Source organism: Panicum virgatum, chromosome 9N, assembly GCF_016808335.1.
Source record: "Panicum virgatum strain AP13 chromosome 9N, P.virgatum_v5, whole genome shotgun sequence".
NCBI lineage: Eukaryota > Viridiplantae > Streptophyta > Magnoliopsida > Poales > Poaceae > Panicum > Panicum virgatum.
In genome coordinates this window covers 50237794-50257067 of record NC_053153.1, presented here as the reverse complement: position 1 = coordinate 50257067, position 19274 = coordinate 50237794, and positions in this window count along the sequence as shown.

Genomic DNA, 19274 nt, shown 5'->3' with positions numbered 1-19274 from the left:
CCACGAGAGGAAAGCCACGACAACATCGCATCACCATATTGAAACACTCTACGCGGTTTGTTGTCTGGATACCGTACCACATTCCATTTGTATCATAAAAGAATGACCATTTCTCCTTCGGTGCACCTCGAATCCAGTGCAAAAATGGCTTCTCCAAAGAAGCCCTTGCATCTGCTGACTGGCTACTGCTAGTTCCTGCTGCCCTTGCCTTCACTTGCTCCGCAGTTAGCTGATCAAGCATCTGCCACAAAGCATTAAATTTTCTCTGCTGATTCTGAGTGCACAACCTCTTGAACAAGTCCTTTAGTTCCTTGTTCTTGAAGTGGTCAAAGAAGTTTGCACTCATATGCCTAATGCACCACCTGTTTTGCACATCTGGCCATAATGGAGGCGTTGTTCCATTTCTGACTTGTAATTTCATAATTGCTTGTAGCAGACCTGCGTGCCTATCACTTATAAGGCACACATCTAGATGGGCGACAACAACATGAATCTTCACTCGTTCGTGGAACCAATACCAACTTTCTGTGTTCTCATTCTCAACAAATGCAAAGGCGACCGGTACTATTTGGTGGTTGCAGTCTACCCCGATTGCGGTGAGTATCTGCCCTTTGTACCTTCCAGTCAGAAATGTCCAATCAATGCATAAAACTGGAAGACAATACTGAAAAGCTCTCACACATGCACCTAGGCAAAAGAAGGCTCGAAGCAGAAAGCTTTGTCCCCTCCTCACGGTTGGCATGAGGTAAGTGTTATAGAAACTTCCAGGGTTTCTAGCAATAACATAGGATAACATTTGAGGTAGGTTATCATATGGTGCCTCGTATGTGCCGAACCGCATCTCGAACACCTTTTGTTTAGCCCGCCATGCCTTCAAATAACTAATGCTGTACTGGTAAGTTTGCTCAATATGTCGAACAATCATTTTTGGCTCATAATTTAGGTTGTCCATAATCAACCCATATATTTGCTTTGCAACAAAGTCGCATGATATATTGCGATGTGATAGCTGAACTTCTGACAACAAACAAGTGTGCTCTGTCACAATGGAACATTTCCAGTTCGACTTCCATCTACCCTTGAATGCATGTACTCGCCATGGACATCCAGCATTCACACACTTCACCTCATATTCTTTACTGCCAGACTTCACGACTCTAAATTCTCGCTTCAATGATATTGCCCACATTCTCACAGCATCTTTTACGGCTTCAATGTTTGGATATGTTGCACCTTGCACCACCTCATTCCCTCTGTACTCCCACTCCTGATGTCGTACGTCTTCTACGACATGATTGTCAAAACCATGCTCCTTCCACACTTTTGGCAATGAGTACTGCTCGTCATCAGATGAGCCCTCATGTTCTTCCATCTCCATTGCGGCATGGTCTTCTGCCTCCATCTCGTCCACGATGCTATGTATCCTCTCTCCCTCATCAGCAAGGCCCTGTGGTTCGATGTTTGGGTTCTCAATCTCTTCTGACTCATCTTGCTCAATATAGTTTGTCTCCCTTTGAATACTCGGAGTTGCTTGATCTGCACCACCTCTTTGAATACTCGGAGTTGCTTGATCTGCACCATCTCTTTGAATACTCGGAGTTGCTTGATCTGCACCATGTTGGATTTCATTTCGTATCTTCTCCCGATTTTGAACAAGAATTGCCAGAGGCCACCCACGCTCTAGAGCTGCTTGCATGTACTTCTGCCAGTCATCAGTGCTGTGTATCATCATCAATTCCCATAAATCACCTTCTACCTCCCAATTCACAAGAGCATGGACGGTCATCACATGTGTCTCCGGATCAACACGGAACCCACGCTGCAGCCACTTATATATAGAACCAAAACTCCTCTCTAGAGGTTTATCTATGGCGCTAGATGTGCACTTAAAGGCAGAAAGATCTACTCCATTTGGTCCATACAAAATATTACAGTTACCAAAAAACACTTGAAACTGCATCTTGCTCAACATATCTGTACATCACCAAATACTTATCGAGTCATACTCTTTACTTCACTACATTATTCAATCATCCGTACGAACTAAGTACGAATTTTAACTACAACATATAAGTATTCATAACTACGTAATAACACTCAAATTCTATACTGCATATCCGAAATTCTAGTCTAAATCATAACTAATTTATAAACACGTCTCTAATAGTACTGCAGTTGTAATAATAAACGCGTAATCTTAATTTCCTAAACTAATTTACTACTACGTAAGTAAGATATCCTTAAACTCCTACTTAAATGGTTCTACTATAGCACTAATTAAATTTAATTACTCTACAATAGCAATGGAAAAATACATAAGTTAAATATAATTACCTGCAGATCACAAGTGCGCAATCCGGCAGGGTTTCGCCGCTTCCCTTCTCCTCACCCCTCTTTTTTTTCTAGACTTTTGGTGGAATTTTTGGGCTCAAATGAGGAGGGAATGATGGGGGAGGCGTTATATAGGGCGGCCCTGCCCTATCGCCCGGTGGGGGGGGGGGGACAGGCCCCCCTGTCGCCCGTTGGGGGGGGGGGTGACCGGCCCCTCCTGCACCACGTCCCCCGCCAGGGACCTATTCGAAGAAAAAAAATTACAGAAAGGTCTCTGTCGCCCGTTGCCTGGGCGACAGGGGGCCACAGGGGGCCTGTCGCCCCCCCCGGGCGACAGGGATCCATTTTTGAAATTTGTTGAAACCGCCATATATTTTTAAAATTTTGTATTTTTTTAAATATAAAAAATTAAAAAAGGCCGGCATAGGGAGATGAGTGCGGCGGCCCATGAAGAAGAATGTACTGCAGAATCAGTAGTTGGGCCAGGGCCAGATAGAGTTTAAGTCTCTTGTGGGCCCGTGTAATGCAAAGCAGGCAGGCTTGGCCACGTGGCATCTAGAAGTATGCATGTGCAAAAGCATGCTCCTGGTTTGGTTATAGGAATCTAGTAGCAGGCCGGACATCGATATAATATTATAGGAATTAACAATGTTGTGCTTTCAGTAGTAGGCGATATTTCGTTGACAGCGAGATACCTATGGTGACTTCATCAATCTTGTGAATTTGACGGCTTAGTCTTCGAAAATGTTCATAAAGATACATTATAAGTGCCTGAGTTGTACTGTGTAATTTATAAAAGATTAAAAAAATTATATTAAAAGTGATGATGCAGTTGAAGGAGTCAAGAGAGAAAAGAAGAGCAAGGAAAGCATGGGACGCTAGCTCTTACTCCCTCCGTCTCAAAATAAATGCAATTCTAGGATCGAGCACGCAAACCAATGATAAATGTGAAATTACAAAAATACCCTTTGTCTCTTGTGAGAAGAATTTAGATATTGTCTTGTCTTTTGTGTGAGAAGTTTCTGGATACTCTTGTTTTTTATGGTAGGTTGGTCAAAGTTGTATTTTTTTGGAATAAAATTTAAATTTTAAATGTGTAATTATTTTGGAATGGAGGGAATACAACCAACTTGTGAATGGTGGAGTAGGGTGGAGTGGGCAGGCAGCTGGGGGAGAGGGAGGATGTTAGTTTGATGGTTGCTGTCCACTCTTTATGGGCTGATGAGCTAGGAGGCAGATTGGCAACGGACAGCAGTACTACAGGAGGAGCCTCTCGATCGATCATTTCACTATCCGCTGTCATCTCTAGCATATTCTCAATCACCGGCCAGAGTAGAACCAAACCATTATTAAAAAAAAAGAAAAGAAAGAAAGAACCAACCAGTCGGCGCACAGTGCGTTCGCTGCAATACACATCAGTGATGGGAAGGTTGGTGAGAGAGAGGGTGTGTTTAGTTGGTGAAAAAATTTGGGTTTAGGTATTGTAGCACGTTTTGTTGTTATTTGATAATTAATATCCAATTATGAATTAATTAACGTCGTTAGATTCATCTCGTGAGAATTAGTCAGACTGTGTAATTAGTTATTTCTTTTAACTATATTTAGTGCTTCATATGTATTTAAAAGTTCGATACGACGGATACTGTAAAAAAAAAATTTGAAAACTAAACGGGGCAGAGTCATGTATTACAAGTACAGGCGTACGGCTGAGCTGAGCCCACGCTATAGTAGTGCTGTGTCGAGAGGGCCGACACATTGACCCACACCCAACTACTTAGAAGAACAAGAAAAGAGATGTTTTTTTTTAAAAAAAGTTGACCAGGCACAAGCGTCAGTGGTCTCCGCTACTACGAGATTTATTTTTGTTAATTGGCTATGGAAATGACACCAGGATGGATGGTGGAGGGACAAGCTCTCCAACGACTAGAAGTGGTAACGGATCGTAATTATAGACTATTAGTGCTTTTTTACAATTTACTTAATTCTTATATATTTTCAACTCAAAATTCTATAAGAAACCAACTTTTTAGGATCCGGTACTTATCCTCTGGACTAAAGTTTTAGGTCCTTTACCACCCCTACCATGATAAGAAGATTGACGGCCATAGAGAGAAGCCTAGCTGTATATCCACCTCCATCCAACATCTTGAGCGATGGGTGAAAGACAAATACAGTACTCTCTCCGTTCCAAGAAGAACACAACCTCGCTTTCCGAAGAATCAAACAATCTCAAGTTTGACCAAATTTATATAAAGAACATTAACATTTATGTCTCCAAATTGATTAGTACGAAAATATACTACATCACTAATCTAATAATGATACTTATTTTATAATATAAATATTAATAATATTTGTATAAATTTGATCAAATTTGAAATTGTTTGACTTCTCGAGAAAAAAGAGTTGCATTCTTTATAGGATGGAGGAAGCATGTGATAAAATGGTATCGCTGCCAGTTCTACCACATGTGATGCAATATGAAAATATCACCGCCTATTGCCGGATCCAAACCCGGGAACGAGACAGTAAAGGTACTTCCTTGTCCACAATCGTCATACTTTATTTTCATCCTCGAAAGTAATATCTTGTCGTGATCATCGAGATTCTCCCCCTCATACCAATTTCTCCCACACCCATCATCTTCTATATTCCATCCTCCGGTGCCGGCCGCCTCCTCACGCACCCTCTTGCGTCCTCCTCGTGGCCTCCAAGCTCGTTGCTGCCTCCTCCTGCTGCCTCCGCCGACTGTGGCAGCGAGCACCACGTGTAGAAGGTCGGGCGGGGCAGGTCCCGCGCCATGTACGCACGTAGCGGACATCCGCTCCTCCGCTGGATTTGGCGTGCGGGAGGCCCTCCGCTGTGGTAGCGTCCCGCATAGCAGACGCTGGTGCAGCGGTTTTTTTTCGCAACCCCGTCCTCAAGGGAGAGATAGCAGACGATGGCGCAGATAGCCTCAGACTCTTGTAGTGCACCATGGCAGTGACGGCGCTTGTCCCTCCGATCCAGTGCTGCAGACCAATTATATATTGGGTGCTAGTAGAACGAATTAGATAAATATGCAGAAAATTTGTAGGTAGCTGACGTGGACGTGCCATGCATACTCTAAGGCTGTTCGTACTCGTCGTACTCTAAATCCATCCTCTAAAAGCAATATTCTGTCCTTCAGCGTGATTCTCTCCTCTATATCCAGTTTCTCCGCATCCATCCATCCTCTATATCCATCCTCTACACCAACTACCAGGCCCACATGTCATACACCATTTACTTTTTAAACCCCCACCCACTCTTCTCCTTCGCAGCACCCCGTCCCCTCGCGCCTCTCTCTCTGTCTCTCTCTCTCCCCTCCCTTCTCCTCTTTCCCAAGGCTGGCAGCGTACTCCTCCGGCCTCCCTGCTCGAGCTCGGCGGATCCAACGCGCGGCGCGGCACACCCGGCGGCACGGCAATATCGGCGGGCACGTGGTGTGGCACACCCGGCGGTGCTGAGATACAGAGCGGCCACAGCGGGTCGGCGGGCGCGCGGCGTGGCGCGGCGGAGGAGGCCGGTGTGCCGGAGCGGTGGTGCGAGGGTGGATCCTCGCCACCGGCGGTGCCCCTGGCCCTGCCTCCGGAGCACCTCGGCCTCCACCTGTGCATCCTCCACGGCCACCGCGCTCCCTTGCACCCTCCACCCGTGCATCCTCCGCCGTCTGCAGCACGCCAGCGAGTCGTGGCGCGTGCGGCTGCGAGCAGGGGAGCAGGGCCCGGCGGCTTGTGGCGGCGCGGCACCTCCGACACCTCAAACCCGCGCCGCGCCACCCCTGCTCCCTCGGCGCAGCAAAGGGGTGGGCTAGCGAGCGGTGAGGGGATGCAAGGCTGGGTGGAATGAAAGGATCGACACTAGGCCTATAGCGGGGGGGGGGGGGGTGTGAATAGACATGTTAAAAATTTTCCTGAAAAACTTGGCAGAAAAATGTCAGGCTCGGATGATCCGTCCTAGGGTCGGATGATCCAACAGGGAGAAAGAATCTTGCATGAGATTTGAAATTTACTTAGCTTTTGACGATTCCCTTTGAATACAAAGTTGATAAATAATGTAACCAAGCCTGTGAGTCACTTTAGTACAAAGGAAATGTGACTAACGAGTAGATCAAGTCAAGATTAGTTCAAGAACAATAAATACAACAAAAAAGAAATAGACACGAGATTTATCCCGAAGTTCAGTCCACAAAGGAGCTACGTCTCCGTTGAGGTGCTCACAAAGAGCAGGGTTGCCCTTTAACCCTTTCCCTCACTCAATCAACCACTTAGGAGGATTGAGGTGCTCACTAGCAAAAGTCCATAAAGGACGGGTAATACAAACTTCCGGAGGCTCAACCACAAAGGAAAGGGAGCTCACCGGCACCTCTAACCGTCTAGGAGCAAAGCTCCAAGAGTAACAAACGTGAATCGATGAATCAAGGTTGCTTCAAATGCCTCTTTTGATGAACAAGTGCTAGCTCACGGAGTGCTCTCGAATCACACCTCGAATTTCACTTCCTCTCAAACCCTAGGTGTTTCCTTGCAAGAGTTAAGCTCTTGGATGGAGAGAAGTGGAGGATTTAGTGTTTTGGAGTCGAGGTTGGTCGAGGAGATAGAGAGAGTAAATGAAGGGGGTGAAGGGGTATATATACTCCCACCCCCGAAAGTGACCGTTGTGTTTTCTAGTGGTACCCGGATCATCCGGGGTAACCTCGGATCATCCGGGGTCGTGACAGAATAGGCTAAACACACACTGAAATTCCAAGGTCTGGATCATCCGGTGTAGGGCCGGATCATCCGGCCTGGCCTTCTTCTGTGTAACACCCGGTTTATAAAAGAACATAAACCGAGCAATCATATACGTGCCAGGATCAAGTCACACGTATATACAACAGAATGAACAGTATATCATAGCACATATCACGTAAAAAGACATAATAAAGCGAATACGAATGTTATTTATTACATTAATGACAAAATGTCTGATACAGCGGAAGCGAAGTACAAAAATATGAAAAAGCTCTCCGAAGCTGAAGCAGGGCGCCACAGGGACGTCGACTGGGAGACGAACACCTAGAAGTCCTCGTAGTCCTGGTAGCGCTGAGCGAACTCCCTCGCGTCGGCAGGAACTGAGCAGCAGTAGCGTAGCCAAGAGGAAAAAGTAGAGAAGAGGCAAGGGTGAGTACACAACTTGTACTCAACAAGTATAACACAAACTATGAGGCTCTAAGGTTGGCTGACTCAACTGCATTAGCTTTTAAGTGTTGGCAAAATTTTATTAAAGCTATTTACTACGAATTGATGAATTACCATTAACCCAGTTACATAGTCATTAATCAGAATTAAATTATACTACTACTGACAACCAAACCACGACCAAGCCACCAAGGTAACCCCGAGAAGCACCTCCCTCGTCGGAAGGAGATAACTTCACTAATCAAAAGGAGGATCTGGGCCGCTCATAACCGTGAGCACGGCTAGTATACCAGTTTTTACACTCTGCAGAGGTTGCACATCTTTACCCACAAGTCGTGAGCTACGCCAGTTGTTCATCACACTTCCTTAGGTGAGATGACTAGCAAACTCACTACGAGGCCGTTACAAAGGACACATTGGCAAGGTGTAACCGCTAAGGAATCAGGCTCCGCAACGATGGTAACCACCTCGAGGGGGTACAAGACACACAGACCAGCCTCGTAGCCTGGCCACCATTGAAGCTCACCACCCCCATGCCCCGTCGGTAAGTTACTCCCGAACCAAAATGGCCTAATTAGTAAGCCAAGACCGTCCCATTCCAGTCTTGTGGTAGCGCTGTTGTCCCAGGTTGTCGCTCTATGAACCGGTCCTTATGGAGAGTGGCCAACCAAGCACTAAGCACCGTGCTGGCCCCCTAAACCATGTTTCTAACAAAAGCCAATTTTAACGAGACGTGAGCCACTCAAGCCACACAGAGTGCCACTCTCAGAATTAAGTTCAAGTAAACCATTAGTCAAATTAATTAAAAAGGACCAGAGTGTGTTATAGCGCAGCAACCTAGCACAACTAACCAAAATGCAACCCAAGGTTATATTTAAAGGATATAAACTGGCTAGGAAATCCTTAAAGGCATACAGTATTAAAATGCAGTATGAAATTGTATTTAAAGATGATAGGTTGTTCATGTTATACTTGCCTTCCTCGTACTGCTCCTGCTGCTGCTCAAAGTGCTCCGAAGACGGCTGCTCCGGGTACTGGTACTGGGGCTCCTCAGATGGATCAACGTCTACTCACGAACACATGGCCAAAACAATGCACAAAAATAAGCATACAAGCAAACACTAACAAAAACTAAAGAACAGTACATCAATACATAAAAACAGCGCACAAAACTACTCTAGAACTATTCTACGCGTCACAACGATCGCGTGGATATAAAGAACGCTAAAAACGGAGCTAAAACGCATAAACTAGGCCTAAAACAAGGTTCAGGGGCTTATTTGTAAGAAAACTGAAGCTTCAGGGGCTTTTCTGCTAAAACCGAGGACTAAAACGTAAATAAACATTAAATCTAAGGGCTAACGTGCAAAACCAATGGCTCTGGACGGCGGGTTTGAAAACCAGGAAGCTTAGGGTGTTAAGTGCTAAAAACCGGACCTGGATCTAATTGTTTTTGAACTACCAGGGACGGCGGGTTTATTTCAAGCAAGCTGGGGGGCTCTTTAGCAAAAGAGCGGGCCGAACCGTTATCTACAGATCTCGACCGCAGGATTCAGATCTGGCGGTTTGGATTTGATCAACCTACGATCTAATCTGGAGCGTCGGTTTCGGATCGGACGGCCAGAGTGCCTCGCGGGCGACGGCGGCGGCGGAACGCCACCGGAGCTCGGTTTTCCGCGGCGGCGGCTCGCCGGAGACGCCCAATCCGGCGCTCCGGGGGTCAAAACCGAGCGGGCTTGGGTCGGGGAGGATCTACGCGTTATGCGTGATCCACCCGTGGCCTTTACTGGGCTCGGGGAGGTCTGTGGCGGAGGGCGCACCGGCGATGGCGGGTCAGCGCGGCGGAGGCTCGCCGGCGCGAGTGCGCTGGGCGACGCCAAGGGCTACAGGCTACGGCAAAAGGCGCAAAAGGGCAAGGGAGGGGCACTGGTTCTTACTGAGGGTTCAGCTTGGCCGGAGAAGGAGCGCAGCGTCGACGGCGATGCTGACCGGCGGCGAGGCGGGAGCAGAGCTCGGTGGCGGGGCCGGTACGGGGGTGCTCCAGGCGCTGGATCTGCCGGAGGGGGTCCGTGCGGGTCCTGCGAGGGAGGTCCAAAGCCGAATTAGTCCGGTGGTCACCGGAGGTGACGAATTGAAGCGGAACAGGGGCTCACCGGCGTGGAGGAGCACGGCGGAGCTAGATGGAGGCGGCGCTAGGGTTTATGGCGGCGATTGCGAGGCGAGGTGTGGGCGCAGAGGGTCTCGGGCGGTGTTTAAAGGAGGGGGCCGAGGATCCTGGGCGTGCGTGCCCAGCGTGATCCCGGCGGGGATTGCGGGCGGGGCGAGCTGCGCGAGCGGCGGTTGCGGGAGGAAGGGGAAGGACCGACAGGTGGGGTCCCGGCGCAGCGAGACGGGGCGAGCGCGAGCGGGGTGCCGCTGGCGGGTGGGACCGGCAGGTCGGGCGGGCGAGGCGCGTGGCGTGCGGGACGACGCGGGGGCGCGCTGACGTGCGGGCCCAGGCGGTGCGGGTGAGGGGGCGGGGCGCTGGGCCGCGCGGGGAGCGGGCGGAGGCAGGCTGCAGTGTGGGCCGTGCGGAGCCGGGTCAAGCGGGAGGCGAGCGGGCTGGGGAGGAAAGGGAGCTGGGCCGTGTGGTGCGAGGCAGGCCGGGGAGGCTAGCGGGCTGCAGCTGGGCCGGCCGGGTGAAAGGGTTGGACTGGGTTCTGGTTTGTTGGGCTTTGGGTCTTGGGTTACCTTTCCTATTTCTAATTCAAACAAAACAACTAATTGAATTCAAACTAATTTGAATTCAAAACCTAACCACACAACAAAAGAAAAGATGCTCCAGCATGATGCAACAACAAAATTAACCTATGATGGATTTTAATTATTTATTGAACAAAAAATTAGATTTAAATGCCAACTAAACACAATAAATCTTAGAAATTTGAATAAAACCAATTAAATTTATTAATAAATGCTGAAATTTAAATTAGGGTGTTACATACCCTACCCCCTTAAAGAAATCTCGTCCCGAGATTTAGCTGGGCTGGCTAGCAAAGAGATCCGGATATGTCTTCTTCAACTCATCTTCTCGCTCCCATGTAGCCTCAGCTTCACTGTGATGACTCCACTGAACTCTGCACATCTTGATGCGCTTGTTCCGAGTAACCCTCTCTGACGTCTCCAGAATCTTCACCGGATGCTCAGTATAAGTCAGATCCTCCTGCACATCGACTCCATCCAGGGGTGCCTGCTCCTCGGGTACTCGCAAACACCTCTTCAGCTGAGATATATGGAAGACATCATGAACTCCTGAGAGGCTGAGAGGTAACTCCAGGCGATAAGCAACTTCGCCTTTCCGCTCTAGCACCTTGAATGGCCCCACATAACGAGGTGCTAACTTCCCTTTGACATTAAATCTGCGGATTCCTCTCATCGGAGACACCTTCAGATACACATAATCACCGACACTGAAAGTCAGGTCTCTCCGTTTGCCATCTGCATAGCTCTTCTGTCTGCTCTGTGCAATCCTCAGATTTTCTCGCACAGCCTGAACCATCTGCTCTGCATCATCTATGATCTCAGGACCGAAGAGCTGCTTCTCACCAATCTGATCCCAATAGAGAGGAGTCCTGCACTTTCTGCCATACAGTGCCTCAAAGGGAGACTTCTTCAGACTGGCCTGATAGCTGTTATTATATGAAAACTCAGCATATGACAGGCACTTATCCCAACTAGTACCATACTGAATAGCACAAGCTCTCAGCATATCCTCCAACACTTGGTTGATTCTCTCTGTCTGCCCATCTGTCTGAGGGTGATAAGCCGTACTGAAACGCAGCTTCGTATCCAACGAATCATGGAGCTGCTCCCAGAAACGAGAAGTGAACTGAGACCCTCTGTCAGATATAATCTTCTTCGGCACACCATGCAAGCAGACAATCCGAGAGATGTACAACTCTGCAAGTCTAGCACCGGAGTAAGTAGTGTTCACTGGAATGAAGTGAGCAACCTTCGTCAATCGGTCCACTACTACCCAAATGGAGTTGTACCCTTTCTGAGTACGAGGCAATCCAACAATGAAGTCCATAGTGATTTCTTCCCATTTCCACTCTGGAATCTTCAAAGGCTGCAATAGACCTGCTGGCCTCTGATGCTCAGCCTTGACACGCTGACAGGTGTCACAAATAGCCACGTACTCTGCCACTGAACGCTTCATCCCATACCACCAGAAACGTTCCTTCAGATCATAATACATCTTCGTGCTGCCCGGATGGATAGAATAAGCTGTATCATGGGCCTCACTCAGAATCAACTTCCGAAGATCCTTCACATCTGGAACACAGATCCGGTTCTTGTACCACAAGGTACCCTGATCATCCTCTCTGAAATGAGGAGCCTTGCCCTTCTTGAGCAACTCACGAATCTCCTGCAGCTTCTCATCATCATTCTGATGCTGCCTGATCTCTGACTCTAGAGTCGGTACTGCCTCAAATGCTGCACTGGAGGTATGATGCAAGAAGCCCAGACTCAACTGCTCAAACTCCTCACATAACTCTGGAGGCATCTGGAAAGCCACGGCCATGTTGACATAACTTCTTCTGCTCAGAGCATCTGCTACAACATTGGCCTTGCCCGGATGATAGTGAATCTCCAGATCATAATCCTTGACTAACTCTAGCCATCTTCTCTGCCGCATGTTCAGCTCATTCTGCGTGAAAATATACTTGAGGCTCTTGTGATCAGTGTAGATATCACATCGCTGCCCATACAAGTAATGCCTCCAAATCTTCAGAGCATGCACAACTGCGGCTAACTCAAGATCATGAGTAGGATAATTCAGCTCATGCCGGCGTAGCTGCCGTGAAGCATAAGCTATCACTCTGCCCTCCTGCATCAGAACACACCCAAGACCATCCTTCGAAGCATCACAATATACGGTGAACCTCTTCGTCTGGTCCGGCAGAGTCAGGACTGGCGCCGTAGTCAACCTTTTCTTCAGCTAATCAAAGGCCATCTGACGCTCATCAGTCCATACAAAAGCCACATTCTTCTCCAGCAAAGAAGTCAAAGGCTTCGCGATCTTGGAGAAATTCTCAATGAACCTCCGATAATATCCTGCTAAGCCCAAGAAAGACCTGACTTCCTTTACTGTCTGCGGTGTCTCCCACTCGAGCACATCTTTCACCTTGCTCGGATCAACAGCAATGCCTCCCTGAGAGATAACATGACCGAGGAATGGAACCTCGTCAATCCAGAACTCGCACTTGCTGAACTTGGCATACAACTGATGCTCTCTTAGCCTCTGCAATACGAGTCTCAGATGCTCCTCGTGCTCTTCTTCTGTCTTGGAGAAGATCAGAATATCATCAATGAAAATCACCACGAAGACATCCAGATAATCCATGAAGACCATGTTCATCAGATGCATGAAGAAAGCCGGGGCATTAGTCAAGCCGAAGGACATGACTGTATACTCATATAGCCCGTACTTGCAGGTGAATGCCGTCTTCGGAATATCCCCAGGACGGATCCTCAGCTGAAAATATCCCGAACGAAGATCAATCTTCGGGAATATACGAGCACCTCGAAGCAAATCGAAGAGATCCTCAATACGGGGCAGTGGATGCTTGTTCTTGATAGTGACTGCATTCAGCTCACGATAATCCACACACATCCTCTTCGAGCCATCCTTCTTATCTACTAGCAGCAATGGAAAAGCCCAAGGAGAGAAGCTGCGACGGATATAGCCCTTGGCTAGCAACTCATCAATAGTTTTCTTGACCTCTTCATGCTCTATAGGCGCCATACGGTAGGGCCGCTTTGCAATAGGAGCTGTGCCAGGCAAGAGATCAATACAAAACTCAATGGCGCGTTCAGGCGGCATACCTGGCAGATCATCCGGAAAGACATCCGGGAATTCAGACACCACGCGAATACCGTCCGTGGGTCTAGCCTCCATCTGATGAAGAAATCCCGAAGGCTCTGAAGCACTAACTGTCACCTCTTGGCCATCAGATGCTGTCAGGTGAACTGCCCGATGAGCACAATCAATTCTGACTCCCCACTTGGCAAGAGTATCCATTCCCAAAATCACATCGATACCCTTGGTGTCTAGCACCCTCAGATCAGCACTGAACGTTGCCCCCCTTATGGCTACACTGACTCGGGGGCAAACAATATGGGATCTCAACTCCCCTCCCGGTGAAGAAACTAGCAGACAGTTCTTTAATGCAGTGGTAAAGAAACTATGCTCCTCAACAAATGACTTGGTGATGAAAGAATGAGTAGCACCAGTATCGAAAAGCACTGAAGCTGGATGGGAGTTGACCATGAACGTACCAATAACCACGTTGGGAGCCTCGGCCGCTGACTCGGCCGTCACGTGGTTCACTCTGCCCTGAAGTGGCGCCCTGGGCTGAGCTGGGCGCCCCTGCTGTCCCGCCTGCGCCTTCCGGGGGCAAGTGTTGGCGTAGTGCCCCGGCTGGCCGCAGTGATAGCAGACGCGAGGAGGTGCTGGAGCCTGCTGTCCGGTAGGAGCTGCCGGACGTGGAGCCTGCGGTGCCGGTGGAGCTGGTAGAGCAGTACGAGCCGGAGGTGCCGGTAACCTCGGGCCCTGACCTGCCTGCTGCTGTCGAGGCGGGTACTGCTGCGGTGGCCTCTGCTGGTACTGCTGAGGAGGCCGGTACTGAGGCTGGTACTGCTGGGGCTGCTGGAGTCGAGGACGAGTGTTGCTGCCGGAAGCAACGGGGACAACCTTCCTCTTCTTGTCCTCCATCTCCAGGTGCTTATGCTCAGTGTTGAGCGCACTGTCAACCAGACGGTTGAAGTCGTCGAAGCGGAGGTTGAGCAGCGCGTACTGGAGGTAGTCCTCAAGACCCTCCATGAAGTGCTCCTGCTTCTTGCGGTCATCCGCAACCTCGGCAGGGGCGTAACGTGCCAGCTGAAGAAAACGATCACGATACTCCGTGACCGACATAGTCCCCTGAATTCACAAAGACAGATAGATATCGGAAAATTAACTCAGGATTCATAAGGATAGAACAAGGGGCATTAGCTCAAAAGAAACCGTTGAATGATTATACTTAAGATTACCTGCTTCAGTGCAAGGAACTCCTTCTGCTTCATCTTCATAACGCCCGCGGGGACGTTGTGGCTGCGGAAACGCTCCCTGAACTGGAGCCAGGTGAGAGACTCGCGGTCATGGACCGGGTGGGACTCCCACCAGTCCAAAGCTGCACCTCGCAGCTGTCCTGCTGCGTACAAGACGCGCTCACGATCATCGCACTGGGCGATGTCCAGCTGACGCTCCACTGCACGGAGCCAGTCGTCGGCCTGAAGAGGGTCGGACGTGTGAGAGAACGTCGGCGGGTGACCCCTCAGGAACTCAGCACGCCTGTCGCGAGGCTGCGGCGGTGGAGGAGGCGGAGGCTGAGTGTGAGCGTGCTGAAGAGCCTGAACAGTGTTGTTCAGGGTAGCCATCATCTGCATCTGGAGCTGGAAGTACTGCTCCGGAGTCAAGGGTGGAGGCATCGGGATCCCAGTACCCTGGTTGTTCTGACCCTGCTGCTGGCCAGAACCGGAACCGGTGTTCCTGGTGTTCACCATCTGATTTGACCAAAAGATTTCACGAGTAAGGATATTGCAGGAATAAATTCAGATGGATATGATAACTCTTTGCGGAAAAAGACTCAGCCATGATAAAGTAGGCAGGATAGAGTTGACTGTTTTACCCCCAACGATCTAACTCATTTTATTAATCAGTTAACTTTAACATCTGAGTGATTTCCTTTAAACAAATTTATACTACAAAACTATGCAATCATTCCAAAAATCCAAATCAAGCATGTAGCATAATAACAAGCAGACAATTTTCACGACTTAGCCGAGTTTAGCAAAAGACTCGACTAACACAACGCGTCGCAGAACGTGCTATCGTATTATTATTAAAAAGGTCACCTAGCTATGCTCATGGTGGTCAGATGACTGATTCAGGCCAAAATCTACGAAACTATTCTTCAGAGAGAGAAATCAAGGCAAGAAGGGTAAAAAGTCAAAGAAGTCAAGGGGTATAATAGTAAAATAGTTTCAGCAGACAAGGATTGGTGAGAAGAAGTCCTAAAACTCGACCAGTTCTATCTAGGCTTCGTCCTACAGTCGATATGGCTCTGATACCACTCTGTAACACCCGGTTTATAAAAGAACATAAACCGAGCAATCATATACGTGCCAGGATCAAGTCACACGTATATACAACAGAATGAACAATATATCATAGCACATATCACGTAAAAAGACATAATAAAGCGAATACGAATGTTATTTATTACATTAATGACAAAATGTCTGATACAGCGGAAGCGAAGTACAAAAATACGAAAAAGCTCTCCGAAGCTGAAGCAGGGCGCCACAGGGACGTCGACTGGGAGACGAACACCTAGAAGTCCTCGTAGTCCTGGTAGCGCTGAGCGAACTCCCTCGCGTCGGCAGGAACTGAGCAGCAGTAGCGTAGCCAAGAGGAAAAAGTAGAGAAGAGGCAAGGGTGAGTACACAACTTGTACTCAACAAGTATAACACAAACTATGAGGCTCTAAGGTTGGCTGACTCAACTGCATTAGCTTTTAAGTGTTGGCAAAATTTTATTAAAGCTATTTACTACGAATTGATGAATTACCATTAACCCAGTTACATAGTCATTAATCAGAATTAAATTATACTACTACTGAGAACCAAACCACGACCAAGCCACCAAGGTAACCCCGAGAAGCACCTCCCTCGTCGGAAGGAGATAACTTCACTAATCAAAAGGAGGATCTGGGCCGCTCATAACCGTGAGCACGGCTAGTATACCAGTTTTTACACTCTGCAGAGGTTGCACATCTTTACCCACAAGTCGTGAGCTACGCCAGTTGTTCATCACACTTCCTTAGGTGAGATGACTAGCAAACTCACTACGAGGCCGTTACAAAGGACACATTGGCAAGGTGTAACCGCTAAGGAATCAGGCTCCGCAACGATGGTAACCACCTCGAGGGGGTACAAGACACACAGACCAGCCTCGTAGCCTGGCCACCATTGAAGCTCACCACCCCCCATGCCCCGTCGGTAAGTTACTCCCGAACCAAAATGGCCTAATTAGTAAGCCAAGACCGTCCCATTCCAGTCTTGTGGTAGCGCTGTTGTCCCAGGTTGTCGCTCTATGAACCGGTCCTTATGGAGAGTGGCCAACCAAGCACTAAGCACCGTGCTGGCCCCCTAAACCATGTTTCTAACAAAAGCCAATTTTAACGAGACGTGAGCCACTCAAGCCACACAGAGTGCCACTCTCAGAATTAAGTTCAAGTAAACCATTAGTCAAATTAATTAAAAAGGACCAGAGTGTGTTATAGCGCAGCAACCTAGCACAACTAACCAAAATGCAACCCAAGGTTATATTTAAAGGATATAAACTGGCTAGGAAATCCTTAAAGGCATACAGTATTAAAATGCAGTATGAAATTGTATTTAAAGATGATAGGTTGTTCATGTTATACTTGCCTTCCTCGTACTGCTCCTGCTGCTGCTCAAAGTGCTCCGAAGACGGCTGCTCCGGGTACTGGTACTGGGGCTCCTCAGATGGATCAACGTCTACTCACGAACACATGGCCAAAACAATGCACAAAAATAAGCATACAAGCAAACACTAACAAAAACTAAAGAACAGTACATCAATACATAAAAACAGCGCACAAAACTACTCTAGAACTATTCTACGCGTCACAACGATCGCGTGGATATAAAGAACGCTAAAAACGGAGCTAAAACGCATAAACTAGGCCTAAAACAAGGTTCAGGGGCTTATTTGTAAGAAAACTGAAGCTTCAGGGGCTTTTTTGCTAAAACCGAGGACTAAAACGTAAATAAACATTAAATCTAAGGGCTAACGTGCAAAACCAACAGCTCTGGACGGCGGGTTTGAAAACCAGGAAGCTCAGGGTGTTAAGTGCTAAAAACCGGACCTGGATCTAATTGTTTTTGAACTACCAGGGACGGCGGGTTTATTTCAAGCAAGCTGGGGGGCTCTTTAGCAAAAGAGCAGGCCGAACCGTTATCTACAGATCTCGACCGCAGGATTCAGATCTGGCGGTTTGGATTTGATCAACCTACGATCTAATCTGGAGCGTCGGTTTCGGATCGGACGGCCAGAGTGCCTCGCGGGCGACGGCGGCGGCGGAGCGCCACCGGAGCTCGGTTTTCCGCGGCGGCGGCTCGCCGGAGACGCCCAATCCGGCGCTCCGGGGGTCAAAACCGAGCGGGCTTGGGTCGGGGAGGATCTACGCGTTATGCGTGATCCACCCGTGGCCTTTACTGGGCTCGGGGAGGTCTGTGGCGGAGGGCGCACCGGCGATGGCGGGTCAGCGCGGCGGAGGCTCGCCGGCGCGAGTGCGCTGGGCGACGCCAAGGGCTACAGGCTACGGCAAAAGGCGCAAAAGGGCAAGGGAGGGGCACTGGTTCTTACTGAGGGTTCAGCTTGGCCGGAGAAGGAGCGCAGCGTCGACGGCGATGCTGACCGGCGGCGAGGCGGGAGCAGAGCTCGGTGGCGGGGCCGGTACGGGGGTGCTCCAGGCGCTGGATCTGCCGGAGGGGGTCCGTGCGGGTCCTGCGAGGGAGGTCCAAAGCCGAATTAGTCCGGTGGTCACCGGAGGTGACGAATTGAAGCGGAACAGGGGCTCACCGGCGTGGAGGAGCACGGCGGAGCTAGATGGAGGCGGCGCTAGGGTTTATGGCGGCGATTGCGAGGCGAGGTGTGGGCGCAGAGGGTCTCGGGCGGTGTTTAAAGGAGGGGGCCGAGGATCCTGGGCGTGCGTGCCCAGCGTGATCCCGGCGGGGATTGCGGGCGGGGCGAGCTGCGCGAGCGGCGGTTGCGGGAGGAAGGGGAAGGACCGACAGGTGGGGTCCCGGCGCAGCGAGACGGGGCGAGCGCGAGCGGGGTGCCGCTGGCGGGTGGGACCGGCAGGTCGGGCGGGCGAGGCGCGTGGCGTGCGGGACGACGCGGGGGCGCGCTGACGTGCGGGCCCAGGCGGTGCGGGTGAGGGGGCGGGGCGCTGGGCCGCGCGGGGAGCGGGCGGAGGCAGGCTGCAGTGTGGGCCGTGCGGAGCCGGGTCAAGCGGGAGGCGAGCGGGCTGGGGAGGAAAGGGAGCTGGGCCGTGTGGTGCGAGGCAGGCCGGGGAGGCTAGCGGGCTGCAGCTGGGCCGGCCGGGTGAAAGGGTTGGACTGGGTTCTGGTTTGTTGGGCTTTGGGTCTTGGGTTACCTTTCCTATTTCTAATTCAAACAAAACAACTAATTGAATTCAAACTAATTTGAATTCAAAACCTAACCACACAACAAAAGAAAAGATGCTCCAGCATGATGCAACAACAAAATTAACCTATGATGGATTTTAATTATTTATTGAACAAAAAATTAGATTTAAATGCCAACTAAACACAATAAATCTTAGAAATTTGAATAAAACCAATTAAATTTATTAATAAATGCTGAAATTTAAATTAGGGTGTTACATTCTGGACGCTCACAAGTCACCAGGTCCGGATCATCCGGCCTAGGGCCGGATCATCCGGACTTACTCCGAACTTCCGGGCACTGTTCGGCCGGATCATCCGACCATGTGCTGAAATAATGTGCAGAGGCTAAATTTTTGTGAGTGAATTTCTCTCAAGAGTTGCATCTCATGTGAAGCATTTTAACAACCTGAAATTCATTCGAAAGCGTCCCCCTGATAGTAC